This window comes from Anabrus simplex, chromosome 4 (assembly GCF_040414725.1).
Source record: "Anabrus simplex isolate iqAnaSimp1 chromosome 4, ASM4041472v1, whole genome shotgun sequence".
Lineage (NCBI taxonomy): Eukaryota > Metazoa > Arthropoda > Insecta > Orthoptera > Tettigoniidae > Anabrus > Anabrus simplex.
In genome coordinates this window covers 180,204,575-180,224,041 of record NC_090268.1, presented here as the reverse complement: position 1 = coordinate 180,224,041, position 19,467 = coordinate 180,204,575, and the positions used below count along the sequence as shown (strand labels likewise).

General features: G+C 42.9%; 1 long non-coding RNA gene across 1 annotated transcript in view; it reads left to right on the top strand.

Annotated features, from left to right (window-relative positions):
- The window catches only part of LOC136871747 (uncharacterized), a 28,950-nt gene extending 9,809 nt beyond the window's left edge, over positions 1–19,141 (top strand). The window contains exons 2-3 of the long non-coding RNA XR_010859808.2: positions 3,364–3,535; positions 13,478–19,141. This is a non-coding gene — a long non-coding RNA (uncharacterized lncRNA). The remainder of the gene's footprint in view (positions 1–3,363; positions 3,536–13,477) is intronic.
- Positions 19,142–19,467: the final 326 nt, after the last annotated feature.

Sequence of the window (19,467 nt, the reverse complement as noted above, 5' to 3'; positions counted from 1 at the left end):
ATTCAATTATTTTTAATGCAAGACAAAATGTTTTATAATAATGATGCTAAAGCCTGTTGTGCCATTTCAGTACTGAGTATTCAAAGGAATGTGTAAGACAGACTAGGAAACTCGACTGATAGTCTATTTTATATTCTTAATGTTAAATGTTAATGTTAAATTTTGATACTCTTTACATTTTTAGGAGAGATTCCTTCTTATGGCATTTAGTGAAGAGTGACCTCTTATTAGCATTTTCTATGGGCTTTATAATATTTGCCTCTGTAGTAGATATGTCATTTTCATTTTTCACTAATAATCAGTCATAAAATACACTAGTTGTTCTTATTTTATCATTAAACATATACCGTCATGAACCCAAACATGAAAATAGCCAAAGCCGCTGTTGGAGGTATGCCCCTGGGGTCCATGCCCAGTGGGTCGTTTATGACCCATGCTATAATTTTTAAACAACAACAACAACAAATATTTTTTAAACAATTTTTGGGGTATATTCGGACATAAATAAACTGATTCCAGTAGTCAAAACCATAAAATTGTAAAAAAATAAATTCTTGGGCATAAATGGGTTAAAAGCAATGTTATCATTTAAAATACTCGATCAAATGAAGAGCTGCGCATTTTCTCACTTTTAACAAACAGTACTATGGTGCTGATCTAACACTCCAAAGTTCCAGAGCTGGAATGACCAGGCCGCAGACAGCCGTGAACACTCGTCTGCCAATATTCTGTTAAATATGCACATTTCTCTTTCCAATCAGTGCCTCAGAGCAGGGATTGAATAGCTCGAATGGTGTGATGAACCAGTGTGTTATGTACCAGTAGTCTATGAATAGTAACACAGTATGGTTTCCACCTATTCAGTACTAATATGTATTTACAATGTTATAAATTACATGGAACTAGTTTCGACCCACCTAGGGGTCATCGTCAGCCGTATTAAAGCATACATAAGTATTTTGTCGAATCCTAAAACATGTTATTTTTAACTGTAATAATCATATGGATTTTATAATTTATAAAGTGAAGTTTGGTAATGAGATGAGAAATGTTAGTATGGTACAGGTGAGTAGTAAATAATAATATATATACAAACAAGTTTGGAACAAAGTACTAGTGGGGTGCTTAGAGTTGTAAAAATATAACCTCGTGGATGTCAGTAGTCCTCGTACTAAAGAAACAATGTAAAATAACACATATAAACATATATACAAGTATGTACAAAGTCTGGAGAGTTAAGAGTGATACTCTTTTAATGTCGAGTTGGCTTGACACTGATCACTTAAGCGGAGAAATTAGGTATTTGGTGTGTTAAAGCTGTGTTGGTCAGTTGCGTTGTTGATTGTTGGACATGAAGTTGTTTTTGAATTTTTGGTTGAGAAGAAGGTGGAAACTGCGCGTGGATATATTGATTCTCAGTTCTTAGCGGAAACCAAATTGGACCTGTTTAAATGGAGAAAGTCGGTAAAAACAAAAAATGGAGATAGGAAAAGGTTAACATAAAGTGAAAGGACGCTTACCTCGCGCTGCGGTGTGTGTAGTATAGCTGATGGTGTGCGATTGGTGGCGGGGAGAGAAGTGTGGGCAGAGAGGAGGGCAGGCGCGTGCGGGTTAGGAGGGGGTTAGGAAGAGTGGGGGTGGCTTGGGGTGAGGTGGGGGTGGGGAGCTTTTTAAGGCGGGGCTGAAGGGTGCGGGAAAAAGGGTAATTGTCTCGGAAAAGTACCTTTGATTAGACTTAGGATTGAGTTTTGGTTGGCTGCATTATTGTTTCTGAGGAAAGTAATGAATAGATCGAAGAGTATGTTGGGTTTCTCTGAGATTTCATTGAGATTGTGACTGGCGTTGAAGTATTGGTCTAGGTGTATGTAGTAATTTTCCATTATGTTGAGTAAAGGGCCCTTGTTTGCTAATTCGAGGATGTCCATGTCCTGTTCGATATTGGTGAAATTATGGTTATAATCATGCATGTGTTGGCCGATGGCTGAAAACCTGTTGTATTTTATTGCATTAGTGTGTTCATGAAACGGGAATGGCTTGCTAAAGAAGAATTACCTAAATCCCCGGCTACTTCCTGCCAATATTTAGGCAGACTGTTACACTCATATGACCGGGCGAGTTGGCCGTGTGGTTGGGGGCGCGCAGCTGTGAGCTTGCATCCGGGAGATAGTAGGTTCGAACCCCACTGTCGGCAGCCCCGAGGATGTTATTCCGTGGTTTCCCATTTTCACACCAGGCGAATGCTGGGGCTATACCTTAATTAAGGCCGAGGCCGTTCCTATACACTCATAGCCCTTTCCTATCTCATAGTCACCATAAGACCTAACAGTGTCGGTGTGATGTAAGGCAAATTTAAAAACAATCTCAGTACGCAGCAGTAATCCTATCTATCGGAGATGAGTGGAAACAGAAGACAAAGCACATCACAGCAATGGTCAGTTGATCAATTTTGTGAGCTTTCTATGTTGTAGGCCTTCACACTGTTTTCTTTAGACTCTGTGATGCTAGGGCGTCTTATAAAATTATGTATAGCATAGACTGTAGTTCCTTATTCTCCGACTTTACATACCGATTTTCATTAAATCCTGTTTAACCGAATTTCTCGTGACCTTACGCTGATAAGGACTTGGTAACAAAAATCCAAATTCATGAATATCTCTGATCATAGCCGGTATGGTAACAATGTATAAGACATAAATGATCGGAAATATAATACTCTATAACTTTAGTTATGTAGTATTTATCAATACGACTACTAATTGTTGATAAACTTAACCATGATAGGTTAATATGGTTGTTTGATCGATATTGACTGGTCCTTGATTAACGAAACTAACCTTACCGTATCATCATTCGTTAAAACATAGTTCATTTTTAAATTCACGATCACAAGAAAACGTCCAGCTGCCATCATGTCAACAACAGGACTTGGTTTTTCAGACGCGTTATATCATATGTGATCGATAAAAACTTGATAGATATATGCATCAAATGAAAGATCAGTGCTTCTGTATGTATATAGATCTTACTTCATTTGTAATAGTTCATGGAATATTCGCTAGATAGAAGCACAAATCAGAAGCTGCTACGCGCATGCAATGTATGTCACTCCGCGACAGAGCGTTGGTGAGTCTGCGTGTAGTGTACGGGACTTCACGTTGAGTGGTTAAAACTTTTCAAGTTTAATTCTTTCATTTGGACTTCTTGCGCAGTGTGTTTTTAGAGTATTCGGTAAACTTAATGTATTGTCTTCAAGACTGAAGAAGGCTAATAGAACCAATACATGTACCTTTAATGTGTTTTTACTTAACATTTATTGTATTGGCCAAGGTGGACTAATTACAATTTTTCTTTTTTTTTTTACAGGAAGAATGACATGTAGACATGTATCATTATGACAAGTGCCAGAATTGCTATGGCTGCCGTCATGTCTAGTGAAACGAGCTTCACCCTGGTGTAGCTGGACCAGTCGACACAACTGAGTGTGACGGGAGGGTTAGTCTTCGCAGGAAAAAGTTAAAATAAGGACGATAGAAAGGTGAGTTGTGATAAGCCTCGCTCCACGTAAACACAGTATTGTATGAAGTAGTCTCCCTTATATGGCGTTTCAGGGCCCAACGTGTACTGACACCGTCAGATATAACAGACATACGTTTGATTATGGGTGTTACCAGTGTTATCATGTGGCAGCCAGACACATAATGCACTGTTCAGTTGTACAATTTTATGTCAAGATTTTGTAGTTTTTGCAATTTGGAGTTGGAAGGGAGGCTGCTAGATTTTGAGAGGCATCCAGAACGAGAAGGGAGGCGCCCTTGTGCATACACTTTTCGGGCTTTAGTAAAACGGACTGAAGTCAAGTGATTTGCGTCGAATGTAAAGCCAGTGAGACAGGCTTGTGCAAAATTCGGGTAGACCCATTGTACTGGACATGGTTGACACAGACCTGCGCACCAGTACACTGATGGTCGCTAGAGACCTGAACATGTCGCACAGCACAGTGCATTACATTATAAGCGAGTTGATGAAGTAGCCCAACAACTTCTTAAAAAACGCTTTCTTTATGGAAAAGTCAGTATTTTACAGCACAGGTTTGCCAAATCATAAACGCGACAGCTACGGTAAATGGTACTATTTCTCAACCCATTGCCTTTAGTATATCCCCAGAAATCTTATAAATTCCAGCAGCTTTCCTAGTTTTCAAATTTTGTATCTTATTATGAACATCTTCATTGTCATAATTAAATTTCAGTACTTCATTAGTATTAGTTGCCGCCCCCGTGGTGTAGGGGTAGCTTGCCTCCCTCTTACCCGGAGGCCCTGGGTTCGATTCCCGGCCAGGTCAGGGGTTTTTACCTGGACCTGAGGGCTGGTTCGAGGTCCACTCAGCCTACGTGATTAGAATTGAGGAGCTATGTGACGGTGGGATAGCGGCCCGGGTCTAGAAAGCCGAGAATAACGGCGAGAGGATTCGTCGTGCTGACCACACGACACCTCGTAATCTGCAGGCCTTCGGGCTGAGCTGCGGTCGCTTGATTGGCCAAGGCCCTTCAAGGGCTGTAGTGCCATGGGTTATTTTTTTATTGGTATTAGTCACTTCTTCCACCTGGACATGATCCTTATATCCAGCTATCTTTATATACTGCTGACAGAATACTTTTTGTATTCTATAAATGGTCACATACAGCCAAATTTGGTTATTACATTTTGTGCGGACCGAAAAAATTTCATAAAGGGGGAACGTGCTAAAACAATGATAAACATTTATGCTGTTAAATTTAAGGTTAGGTTTGAACGTAAAAATAATTATGATGAAAATAAAGAAGCAAGTTTTTACAATTATAATTAATGAAATAAGTATAGGAATAATACGTTTTAAGATCAATAACATAGTAAAACATCAAGGAAGAACGTTCCTAGAGGCTCAAACTATGCATCTCGCTTACAAAATTATGTTTAATGTTTTTGTAGGAGTGTCTAACATCTTGATAATCTATTAGCCTCATGTCCAGCATTGATAATTCCAATGATCACATGTATAAAGGTTTAACTTTCCACCTAATCAATACTATTATTTATTATAAGGTACTTAAAACCTTTCACATTTCAGTACCGGATTTGACCTTATTGTAGAAGTCAAAGTATGTTAAATACATGTTCATAAATAAATACTAATCTGCAGCGAGGTGCTGAACACAACTTCCAGCAACACGACAAAACCTTGAATCAAGTCCTGTTATGCCACTCTTTTTGTTCTTTTTGTGTTAATTCTCTTAATTATTCACAAACCAACAGATGCAAATACATCTGCAAACAATTCCATGGTAACTCGAACAAAAATTATGGATGATAAACGGTAATAACAGACGAGCAGTGTGGTCACGACTTACACTCGCAGCAATATCTAAAGGGCAACGACCTTGGGCTGTGTTATGAGGACAGCACATTAGAATACTACAATTGAAGGTTGACCCTGAAAGGAGTGGAGGGAAGAATTACAGGCTTCGAAAAGCAAATGGCTCAATTCTAACCGTGCCTGGAGGAAGCCATATCTGTTCCACCAGCAGCGCTACCAACCCCAACGATGTTCTGACTGTGCTTCAAGCGGACTTTTGAACATTTCGAAATTCTATCTGTGCTGAACTCTCGGTTTTGAAAGACAACATCGCCGATATCGAGAAACGACTAGAAATTTAGGACTCGGAGCAACGAAGCGGAGCAGTACAGTAGGCGTAATTGTCTCCTGCATGGAGTGAGCGAGGCGCCTAATAAGAACATTTATGGGAATGAACTAAAACTTGAACTGTCCTTCGACTCCATCAATTGCTGTCATCGACTGGGACGGCAGTGTAGATCGACTGCTGACGTAGTGACTGAGGGTAATCGGCCTATCATTATAAAATTCTTCTGCTACTACCAGCGGGATGAAGTTTGGCGCGCTAAGCGACAGCTGAAAGGCTCCAAACTACTCTTAACTGAATCCCTCAATAGGTTGAGAAAGGACATTTTTAACAAGGCACACGACACTTTTGGACTGCGCAACACATACAGTCAAGATGGAAGAATAGCTATTCACGTATCTGGGAAGAAGTTTCATGTGACCACACTCGTGGAATTACAATCAGTAAAGACGCAACATGTGAACAATGTGCATTCTATGTAGTTTAATTTTAATTTAGTATATATTTGCAAATGTGTGTTTGTGTAAATCAGCTGGACACTGTACGTACGAGGAAATTACAGTAAGCTGCATGTTTTACATTCCTTTAGCGTGCCTGAGTTAAGAAGTAGTGTTAAAAGTCCCCCTCCCTGCTGCCTCCTGCAACCCTCAGCACTGTTCTGTAGGCCAGACCCCTCTCACTCTCCCTTCACAGCACTTTCACCAGAAGATACGCCTGGAAGGACACGGTTTGCCTCCAACTGTTTCTCAGCAATTTTTCTGTCCTATTCTACCCAAACCATTTTTGAGAAGGAACTAGTCATTCAATCGTGCCCTTTTATGTGCTCATGTCAACAGCCAATCCATTGTCGAACCTGCTACGAAGGCGTAGCAGGGGGAGAGGTCAAACTTCCACGTGGCGCGTCCCAGGTGGCAGATAGGGGGGTCCTAACCGGCTTGCCGGCGGACTTGAGGGAAATAAAATACCTCTTGCGGACCAAACACACTAACCCCTGCGGGTGGGGGACGCACATGTAGAACACACCCGCAGTATCCCCTGCCTGTCGTAAGAGGCGACTAAAAGGGGCGACCAAGGGATGGTTGAATTAGAACGATGAAACTACTTTTGATTAGTACCATCACGCACGGAACACCATGGGTCGCTTTTACTTGCGAGTAGTACCACTCTGTTAGGTACTGAATAATTTTGTGATTCTTAGCACTCAAGCAAGATTCAGTGTGGTTTTCCAGTACCCGTGAGTCGTACCCATGTGAGCAACACCGTGGGTCTGCGTTGCCAGTGATTAGTACCCACTATGTGAGGAACGCCATGGGAATGCCGGCGCCCGTGCGTAGTACACCTAGGTGAGGAACCTCATCGGTTTGCGTTGGCTATGAGTGGCGCCATTGTGTGAGAAACACCATAGGTCTGCGTTACCTTTACGACGTACAATACTTGTGAGTTGTACCTTAATGTTTGGAACACCGTGAGTTTACGCTACCTTTGATTAGTACCGCAGATTGAGAAATATCCTGGTTCTACTTCACTCGCGACATGGACCATACTGAGGGTCCTTGGACCTGGTTTTTGGACCCCTTTAGACATCAAGCATAATCGATTCAGGTCTGTGCTTTATAAGTGGTCCCTTGGTCAGTGATACTATTATTTATGACCGTTTTTGCATCGGATCCACTGTTTATTGTTTGTTTCTTGTTTTTTTTTGTTTCATGTCCATGCATTCATTTTTCATGACATTTTTATTTATTTTGATCAGTGGATTTCTTGACCTTTTTGTTGTCATTTCATTTCGTACCATTAGGGGCTGATGACCTTGATGTTAGGCTCCTTTAAACAACAAGCATCATCATCATCATCATCATCAATCCATCGTCACTCACCTCGACGAACTGCAGACGATATTTGAAGACAGTCCAATTCATATTGCTGCTGTAAGCGAGAGTTGGCTCCATAGTTAGATTCCCTCAAGCATCTTTGACATCTCGGGCTATGATATTCACAGGCATGATTGGACGAATAGATGAGGTGGTGGGGTTGTCGTATATTGTAAATCTGTGCTCAAGAGTAGAGTCGTTCACACGTTTACTCCTGCTGTAAAAACTGCCCCTGAATATATGTTTGTAGAGGTGTTTGTCAATTCTGTAAAATTACTTGTAGGTGTAGTATATAGGCCTCCTGATGCAGTGCGAGACTTCCGTGACTTAGAAGAGAGCTTACTGAAACTGCTACCATCATACGAGCACGTGATACTTTTTGGAGACTAACAGAAATTTTCTAATCCAGAACAACGCCCTACGACTACAAAATATTTTTAAATCCTGTGACATGACTATATTGCACCTTAAACCCATTCATCACGTCCATACTTCCACCATTTCTGCTGATATATTCATAGACCTAGTAATAACAAATACCGTATAATCTCGAATACCAGCCCCACTGTTTTTTAGAAAATATCGCTTCAAAAATTGGGTGCGGGTCTTATTTTAAAATTTGGGAAATTTATCTTTCCGAATGCGCGTAAATCGGGCATCACCGCCGGTGCGGCTTGGCAACAATGCTCTCTCCGCTCTTAGTATATGCTACTTCTGTGCTTGGCGTCAGTCTCACGCATGTTCTCGGAGTATCAACATGAGTTCCACAAAGCGTTTACGATCTTTTATTGCGAGTGAGAAACTGAAAGTAGTTTGGGAAGCCGAAATTATTGGAAATCGTGATCGTGCTGCCGGTAGGAAATACGATATGGACGAGTCGTGTATTCGCGATTGGAGAAAGAAGAAAAATGTGCTATTAACCTGTAGTGGTGATCGTAGAGCTTTTCGTGGACTGAGTGTACAGTTTCCAGAGATTGAGAAAAATCTTTGTAAGTATGTGACAGAAAGGCGGGAATTGGGATATGGTGTGTCAACCGAAATGTGTCAGCTAAAGGCATTAGAGATTGCAAAGGAACTTTCAATGGAAGGGTTTAAGGCAAGCCGAGGATGGGTTTGTAATTTTTATAAAAGAAATGTGTTGAGCATATGAAGGCGTACCTCAATTTCACAGCGTCTTCCTGGTGCCTACGATGAGAAGTTAGTGTCGTTTCAGCGTCACATAATTCTCAGTTGCGGAAGGAAAATGCACATTTGCTTTCCCAAATTGGCAATGAAGATCAGATGGCAGTCTACTTTGTCTACTTTGAAATGCCTGTGGACAGGACTGTGAGTATTAAGGGTGCAAAAAATGTTGCCATTAGGACAGATGGTAATGAAAGACAACGGTGTATGGTAATGTGTATTCTCTCCGACGGAACCAAATTGCCACCGTATATTGTTCGCAAGTGAAAGACTCTTCCTAAAAATCTACCTGCCGGTGTTATGGTCAGATCTCAGAACTCCGGCTGGACAGAGAGTTCACTTGTGGAAGACTGGGTAAAGTGTGTGTCGCAACGTCGTCCTGGTGCATTATTGTGACAAAAGAGCTTGCTTGCTCTTGACAGTTACCACGGCCACACAACAGATGCTGTGAAGTAAAATATCAAGGATGGGAAAACCGACCTAGCAGTCATTCCGGGCGGGATGACGTCTATGCTACAGCCGCTGGATGTCTGCGTGAACCGTCCATTTAAAGCAGCCTTGAAACAGCTCTATACAGAATGTATGGCGGCTGATAATCACACACTGATGCCAACTGATCGCATTCAGTGCCCGGAAGTTCACCTGCTGTGTTTGTGGATTTTGACGGCATGCAATCGTATCCCTGGAGACGTCATACGGAAGAGCTTCAGAAAATGTAGCATTTCTAATGTTATGTATGGCAGCGATGACAACATATCGTAGGAAGGTGATGGTGATGAAAGTTCCAAAGTTGGTACTGATGATGATGGTGATGATGAATGAACTCATTGGATATCGTTCTGGAAATGTTTGTTTAGTACTTTTATTTGTATTTTCTAATAATTTGATGTGTGTTAGTAAATATTGTAAATAATTTTGACTTCACATTTAAAAAAAAAAGTTTTGTTCTTTCAAAATAAGGGTGCGGGTCTTATGCTGTGGCAGTTGGTATTTGGGATTATACGTTAACCCCCAAAAAATCCTTCACCACGGTCAAGTATCTGTTCCCGACGTATCTAAGCATGATCTCATATACTTAGCATACTCTCTTCAGGTGCCTAAGTACAGGGACGGTTTGAAAAGTTCTCAGAATCACCGCTAGACGTCAGTGCTGGAGCAACGAGGTTCCCGCGCATTAATCAGACATCCTTTGTGAGTGAACACGTGGCGCGTCGGTGCTCTAGCTGCAGGAGTGTGGTAGTGACGACTCTTTGTTGTTGTTCCTGCGTAGTGATTTGTGACAGTGGAAAAAACTGAGATTCGAGCAGTGAATAAATACTTTGTAAAGGAAGGTGTGAAAGCAAAAGAAATGAATGCCGACTTTCAGAACACACTGCGGGACTCTGCTCCTTCATTTTCAACTGTTGCCAAGTGGACCAGCGAGTTTAAATTTGGTCGGGAGAGCTTGGATGATGATCCGCGTAGTGGATGGCCAAAAAGTGGTATGACCCCAGAATTTATCGCAAAAGTGCATAAAATGGTCATGGAGGATCGTCGACTGAAAGTGTGGGAGATTGCTGAAGCTAAGTGCGGGTGCTGAAGCTGTAGGGATGTCTCCTGAATGGGTATATTATATTTTAATCGAAGAATTGGGTACGAAAAAATTATCCGCAAGATGGGTGCTGCGGCTCTTGACATTGGACAATAAACGCACCAGATTGGAAATGTTCGAACAAGGTCTGGCCTGTTGTTAGTGCAACCAACAAGATTTTTTGCGCCGGTTTGTGACTACCGATGAAACTTGGGTCCGCTACTGTACCCCAGAGACAAGACAGCAGTCAAAGCAGTGAAAACATGCTGATTCACCACCACCAAAGAAAGCAAAGGCAGTGCGTTCGGCCGAAAGGTCATGGCCTCAGTTTTCTGGGATGCAAAAGGCATTCTGCTGATAGATTATCTTCCTACTGGCCAAACAATTACGGGGCAGTACTATGCAAACCTAGATCAACTACAGGAAAAGATACGCGAAACAAGGCCTGGTTTGGCAAGGAAAAAGGTCAACTTTCATCAGGACAACGCTCCACCGCACACAAGTGTTGTTGCCATGGCAAAACTTCATGAACTGAGGTACGAATTGTTGCCACATCCACCTTATTCACCTGATTTGGCACCATCATACTTTCATCTATTCCCCAAGCAGAAAATTTTCCTCGGTGGATGGAGATTTTCTACAAGGGAAGAACTGGCAGCCGAATTCGAGAGGTATTTTGCAGGCCTGGAGGAATCTCATTTTCGAGATGGGATCAAGCCATTGGAACATCGCTGGACCAAATGCATTAGTCTCCAGGGAGACTATGTTGAAAAATAAAAGCAGTTCCACTGAGGTAAGGTACTTAATTCTAGTACATTCCAAGAAATTTTCAAACCACTGGCTCTCGACTTGGGAGTGTGGATTGGCGACCACAGGACCCTTAGCTGAGTCTTGGCATTGCTTCTACTTCTGCCAGGCTCCTCACTTTCGTCTCTCCTGTCCGACCTCCCTTGGTGAACTCTTGTTCTTTTCCAACCCGACGGTATTAGAGCATTCGAGGCCTAGGGAGTCTTTCATTTTCACGCCCTTTATGGTCCTGGCCTTTATTCGTCCGTTACTTCGTCTTTCAAAGTGACGGATCCCTTCTTTCTTCTTTTTTCTCTCTCATTACCCCCTGTGGGTGGGAGACGCAGACGAATAATACACCCACGGTATCCCCTGCCGTTTGTGAGAGGCGACTAAAAGGGGTGACCAAGGGATGATTGAATTAGAACCATGAAACTACTTTTGAATCATACCATCACATGGGGATCACCATGGATTGCCTGTACTTGCGAGTAGTACCACTATATGTAGGATGCTAGTACCACTACACCACGAACCTGCTACGCAGGCGTAGCAGGGGGAGAGGTGATACTCCCACGTGGCGCGTCCCAGGTGGCGGATAGGGGGGTCCTAACCGGCTTGCCAACGGACTTGAGGGAAATAAAATACCTCTCGCGGACCAAACACACTACCCCCTGCGGGTGGGGGACGCACATGTAGAATACACCCGCGGTATCTCCTGCCTGTCGTAAGAGGCGACTAAAAGGGGCGACCAAGGACTGACTGAATTAGAACCATGAAACTAATTTTGAATCGTACCATCACGCGGGGAACACCATAGGTTGCCTGTACTTGCGAGTAGTACCACTAAATTCGGTACGAAATAGTTTTGTGATTAGTAGCAGTAAAAGCCTGGCCTGGTGGATTCCAGTACCCGTGCGTCGTACCCATGTGAGCAACACCGCGGGTCTGGCCGTAGCCTGTGGGTTGTACCACTATATGAGCAGCACCGTGGGTCTGCGTTGCCTGTGATTAGTACCCACTATGTGAGGAACACCACGGGAATACCGGCGCCCATGTTTAGTACACCTAGGTGGGGAACCTTCTCGGTTTGCGTTGGCTATGAGTTGCGCCATTGTGTGAGACACACCATAGGTCTGCGTTACTTGTACGTATTGCAATACTTGTGAGTAGTACCATCTTTTGTGGAACACCGTGAGTCTTCGCTACTTCTGATTACTACCCCAACATGACACATACCATGGTTCTATTTTACTCGCGACATGTACCATTCTGTGGGGCCTTAGACGTGGATTTTGCACCCCCTTTAGACACCAAGCATCATTGTGCTTTGTATGTGGTTCCTTGGTCGGTAACAATGTTATTTTCGATCTGCATTGAGTCCGCTCCACTGGTTTTTGTTTGTTTATTTTGTGTTTTGTTGGGTTCCTGTCCATCCATTCATTCATTCTTCATGACTTTTTATTTTGGTCAGTGGATGCCTTTGAATTTTTTGTTCTTTCATTTCGTACCATTAGGGGCCGATGACCTTCGATGTTAGGCCCCTTAAAACAACAAGCATCATCATCATCATCATCATCAGTACCACTACATTCGGTACGAAATAGGTTTGTGGTTAGTAGCAGCAAAGATTTGGGTCTCCTGTGGGTTTCCAGTGCCTGTGAGTTGTACCACTATATGAGCAACACCGTGGGTTTGCGTTGCCTGTGATTAGTACCCACTATGTGAGGAACACCAGGGGAATACCGGCACCCGTGACTAGTACACCTAGGTGAGGAACCTCATCAGTTTGCGTTGGCTATGAGTGGCGCCATTGTGTGAGAAACACCATAGGTCTGCGTTACCTTTATGAAGTACAATACTTGTGAGTAGTACCTTCTTGTGTCGAACACCGTGTATCTTCGCTACTTTCGATTAGTACCCGAACATGACAAATACCATGGTTCTACTTTACTCGCGTCATGTACCATTCTGTGGGGCCTTGGACCTGGATTTTGGACCCCTTTAGACATCAAGCATCCTCGATTCAGGATTGTGCTTTATAAGTGGTCCCTTATTCAGTAATACGGTACTATTATTTGTTTTTTTGAGTTGGTCAGTGTTTTTTTTTGTTTTTTTTTGTTTCATGTCCATTCATTCTTCATGAATTTTTTTTTATTTTGGTCTGTGGATTATTTTGAACTTTTGTTTGTCATTTCATTTAGTACCATTAAGGGCCGATGACCTCGATAATAGGCTCCTTAACAATAAGCATCATCATCATCATCATTCATATTCTAGCCTAGCATAATCAATCCAACCTTGGCCAGTCTAGCCTTTATAACTCTAACCTTTGTTGCACTAATATGTTTTAGTTAAAATAATGTGAAATTGTTTGCTTTTTGTTGCAGGATGGTGAGAAGTTGTCAGTTGAAGATCTGCCTATTTCAAAACTACAGTCGTCAAGTAAGGGACACTTGAAAATATCCATGGTAAACTTTGGACATCAGGAATGAAGATTACTTCAGTGCTATGGATGTTTTAAAGGTGTCCAAGGGTCCTATGTCTGCTGAAGTCCAGAAAATATGCCCAGTTATTCTATATGAAGATTTTTGACAAATTATTCAAGTAAAGTGAACTACTATTCAATGTTAATACTTGGTTTATTACTTTTATAGTGAAATAGGATTCTACTAACAAAAGATATTAAGTGTATCGCAAGAAACCATCATTAGAGCAATGGGGAAGATCATTAAACTTGGTAAATGGGTCCCACACGATTTGCATGAACAGCAAATGGAAAATCGCGCTGTCTTTTGTGAAATGCTGCTTCAACGCCACAGAAAAAATCATTTCAGTACCAAATTATAATGGCTGACAAAAAATGGATTTATTTTGGAAACCCAAAGCTGAGAAAACCGTGGCCATCACCTGGAGAAGTCTGTCCTTCAACACAGAAGCCAAATTGCTTCGGCAGGAAGATCATGCTTTGTGTCTGGTGGGACCAGAGCAGTATTGTGTATTATGAACTTGAAGCCCGGCAAAACCGTTAATGTACTACGTTATCGTCAACAAATGATTAATATAAATTACGCATTGACCAAATGGCGACCCGAATGGGCCAGAGGACATGGGAAAAGGATTTTGTTACACAACGATGTGCCATCTTACGCAGCAAAACCTGTGAGACACACTTTGAAATCCTGTGGATGGGACATCCTTCTGCACCCACCGTACTGCCCCGACCTTGCGCCATCTATCACCTCTTCGCATCAATGGGACATGTGCTCACAGAGCAGCTCTTCAGCAATTTCGAGGAAGTTGGAAAATGGCTCGACGAATGGTTTGGTGCCAAAGACGAGCTGTTTTTCTGGTATTCATAATTTACCTGAAAGATGGGTGAAGTGTGTAGAAGCTGGTGGCCAAAATTTTGAATGAACAGAATTTTCCTTGATAATTACCTGTTTTTTACCACAAGAACTGGCAAAAAGTTATGCATACGCCTGATATCTTCGGAATGGAGGAAAATGTCATGTGTAAACAATTACTGATGAGGCTTGCTATGCAGGCATTTGGTATTTCTCCACAAAAGGTGAAATTAGTGCCATGAAATGTCGTATGGCTTTTAGTGCCGGGATATCCCAGGACGGGTTCGGCTCCCCAGGTGCAGGTCTTTATATTTGACGCCCGTAGGTGACCTGCTCGTCGCGATGAGGATGAAATGATGATGAAGACAACACATACACCCAGCCCCCGTGCCATTGGAATTAACCAATTAAGGTTAAATCTCCGACCCGGCCGGGAATCGAACCCGGAACCCTCTGAACCGAAGGTCAGTAGGCTGACCGTTCAGCCAACGAGTCGGACATTAGTGCCATAAAAGATATGCTCCTATACTATATCTGGCGAATGTGTTTGGAAAGGTAGTCATAACATGACCGATGGGGGCGTTCAGGATCTAGCAAACTGAATAATTAAAATTTGAGGATACAGATTCGACTATTGTCAAAATATAACAAGCGAATATTTGAAAGGCATGTATTGTGAAAATTGCTTGTCATAAGTTCACAATCCAATTGGCATGTCAGAGAAGGAAGCTATCTTCTTAATTACTTCAGCATCAAATGAACTCTGAATAAAGGATACTAGGAATTGTTGGAGTTTGTTCCATGCATATCCTCACAGGTTTATTTCATGTAGCACATCAAAATCACTTTGTGGCGAAACCACATCATCCCTCTGCCACAGGAACTTAGAGGGCAGCAGCTGGACCTTGCTATACTAGGCAATGCCGGTGAGAGCGTGTAGACTGCATGTCTTCTTTATGATTTCCATGGCAGAATAATTATAACAAGATGGCTGACACTTAGGATAAAGTAAACAAATACATCGAGTGCCGACTACGTGATGTTATCTATGGATGGTATTGTAGGAAAAACAATATAAAGTTCCGCCAGAATAAAAACGCATTTCTATTTAATGTTTTGTTTATTTTTTTTGTAGCTGGCAACTCAGTAAGTGTAATGATCCCTACATTTGGTGAACCCGATGTGATTTATACCGTGTGACACAGTTTTCTACATAAAGTCAGGACTTTTCACACGCTAGTGACAGCCTTTATTATGGAGCAATTACAACAGCAGCTCCAGCAATTACAAGAACAAAATCGCCTGGTACAAATGCAACTTCCACAGGAAACACTGCATTCACCAACCTCACAGGTTAGTACTGTAGTGAATCGTGTTGGAGTTCAGTTACCTGTTATCTGGCCAGACAAGCTGGTGCTTTGGTTTGCTTAGGTGGAAGCACAGTTCAATGTATCTGGCATCACGCAAGACGCAAGAAAATACATGTACGTTGTTTCCCAGCTGGACAGTCGTTATGCTGCGGAAGTAAGATATTATCAAGCCACCAGCGCAAAATGCATACGCTTATTTGCGTACCGAACTCATTTGGCGTCATTTGGAGCTGCTTGGCGACACTCTGAGGGTCCTTGGTCGTCACCGCTTCATTTGGTACCGAAGAAGGACAAAGGCTGGCGGCCCCGCGGAGATTATCAAGCCTTAAACTCACGGACCATTCCTGACAAGTATGCACCTCGGCATCTTCATGATTTCAGCCATCAGCTCCGTGGATGCACTATTTTATCCGTTACTGACCTATTGAAGGAGTACACCGTGATTTCCGTGAACCCAAGTTAAATTCCAAAGACCACAATCATTATCGCCTTTAGATTCTTTGAGTTTCCTTTCATGACCTTCAGACTACGCAGTGCTGTTCAAACTTGTCAAAGATTCATGGACGAAGTACTATCAGGTCTGGATTTCACGTTTGCGTACGTCGACGACATCTTGGTCTTCTCTAAGAGTCCCGAAGAACACAGGCGCCACCTGCGAGCTCTCTTCCACCGTCTCTTTGACTATGGCATCCTCATCAATGCTACCAAGAGTGCCTTAGCATCTCCAAGAGTCACCTTTCTTGGATACCAAGTCTCTGCTGCAGGGACACGACCACTGCCGAAATGCATCACAGCGCTGCGGAATTTTCCTCTCCCCTAAACTGCGCATGATCTCAGACATTTCCTGGGAATGATCAGTTTTTATTGCTGGTTCCTTCCCTCAGCATCGCAATACCAGGCTCCACTCCACGTAGCTGTACTCAGTTTACGCGGCTATCAACAGGTACCCTGGACACCAAAAATGGAACGCGTCTTTGCCGCCTGTAAAGAAAGCCTCGCTCAAGTTTCCCTCCTAGCGCATCCCGATCCGCAAACACCATTGGAATTGTTCACAGATGCTTCCAACAACGCTATTGGAGCTAGCCTCCAGGAATTCATGGACGATGCCTGGCAGCCTCTAGCCTTCTTCTCTAGGAAACTTATCTCCAAAGCAAACCGAATGGCCAGCCTACTACTAAGAGTTGCTTGCAGTTTATGAAGCAGTGCAGCACTTGAGACACATTTTGGAAGCCCAGCAGTTTACAATTTATACGGACCACAAGCCCCTGCCTTACGCCTTCCAGCAACGTCGCAACAAACTTCCACCTCTGCAACTGAACCAGTTATCGTTCGTCGCTCAGTTCACAATGGTCATTCAGCATAATGAAGGCTCCTCCAACGTAGTCGCAGATGCACTGTCTCACATCAACGGAATTGCCAGTAGCACCTTGGACTTCTGCGCTTTGGCACGGTCACAGGAACTCCTTGATCTGTTGAACTGCAAATCAGCACTTCAGTTGCAGCAAGTCCGGATACCAGGAACGAAAATCACTTTGTTCTGTGACGCTTCAATGCGTCGACCCAGACCATTTATCACTGCACCTTTTCGCAGACAAGCTATCGACTCTCTTCACAGTCTAAGTCATCGTGGTGTCAGAATGACTGCCTGTTTGGCATCAGAACGCTTCATATGGTCCCACCTGCAAAAAGACTGCCGTACATGGGTACGAGCCTGCCAGGCATATCAACGCTCGGAAGGTCAAGCGGCATAACAATGCACCAGTTGGCAGCTTTACCCCAGCACCTGCTCGCTTCCAGCACGTCCATCTGGATATCATCAGCCCACTCCCTCCTGCTGGAAATTACCAATACTGTCTGACAGCAGTGGATCAATTCACCCACTGGCCATAAGTCTAGCCACTGGAATGCATCATAGCCGAAGACGTCACTGAAGCTTTTGTCGCATGCTGGATATCTCGCTTTGGATCGCCACATTGTATCACGACCGACCAAGGCAGACAGATTCACAATTAAGTATTTATTTATTTTCCACCTAGTCGATACAATGATTGCTTAAGGCAATTTTTAATGGTCAAAAGTGGTACATGTTTCGTATATTATCAACATCTTCAGCCACATAACACTGTTTAGATGAAAAATATATAATATTGACAAAGTAATGCTTTAGAAGAAGTGGTTCCGAAACCAGGGGATTCTCACCAGAACCTCACACTCCCTAACAACCAGCTGGCATCCTTGCGCCAGTGGCATGGTTGTATGTTTCCACTGTCAACTCAAGGCAGCCATCATTGCCATCCTGGTATGTCTTGGCTGCAAGCCGTACCAATTGTCTTACTTGGTATTTGAAGTGTGCATAAAGGACATCTTGGCGCTTCCTCGGCAGAGTTAGTCTACGGAGAACCAAATCTTCTTCCAGGAGAAATGCTTTGTGCCACGACAGACAACCGCCTTGAGGACACTTGCAACTTCATAGTCAGACTCCGCCAACAAATGAGTGGACTGCATCCTTTGCCAGCATCAGGACATGATCAACGTTCCACTCTCATCTTCAGTGACTTGAACACTTATACTTATGTCTACCTACGTGATGACACGGTCCATGGGATCCTATATCCACCATACCCTTTCCCACGTCGAGTTTTAGATTGAAGTGATAGGACACTTACTGTGCAGATATAAGGCAAGCCTGTCTACGTCAGCATTGATCAGATAAAACCTGCTTTCCTCCTGGCTGATAACACACCCATATCTGGACAAAATACCACTCAGGATCATTGCATCAGCCCAGAGAACACTCCACAATGACACGGCCGCAGTATTACCGGCACCTAAACGTGCCCCACTACCCCGTGACTTGGCACCAAAACACGCTCCGGCCGAAGAGTTAGGTTCCCGGACTACTTTGAGCCCTGACCACTTCGACTCTGTGGGTGGCTGGTGTGGCGAAACCACGTCATCCCTCTGCCACAGGAACCTAGAATGCAGCAGCTGGACCTTGCCACACCAGGCAACGCCGGTGAAAGCATGTAGACCACATTTCTTCTTTATGATTCCATGGCAGCATAATTATAACAAGATGGCTGACATGATATAGTAAATCTGCATACACCCCAGCGTCAGTGGGTAAGGTCTGACACATCCCACTCTGAGGAGTCTAGAGTCAGACCTAAGACGAAACGCTGGTTAATAGAGCAAACGCCTGAAAAGCCATACATCTAATTTTTGACCAGATAGTAAAGAAATACATCTAGTGCCTGACTACGTAATGTTATCTATGGACGGTATTGTAGGAAAACAGTGTTAAGTTCTGGTAGAATAAAACTGCAGTTCTATTTAATGTTGTGTTTACTGTAGCTGGCAAGTCAGTAAGTGTAATGATCCCCACAAGTTCAAGGCAGCAAATGAAGCAAGACGTGAAAGGTGCAAAAGAAGTCATATATAAGTGATCACATTTGATATAAAAATATTGCCATTACTGAGTATCCAGACCAGTATTATTCAACAAAGTATGGTTATGTCTGTGTAATATAAATGATTTCATCATGTTACCGTTTTTTTTTTTTTGTGGTAGGTAGAGGTGAAAGAAGGTGCGGGTGTGAACGGGTCTCAAACTACGAAATTAAAGTTAATGTAAAATTTAACAAGGTTATATTCTCTTTTCAA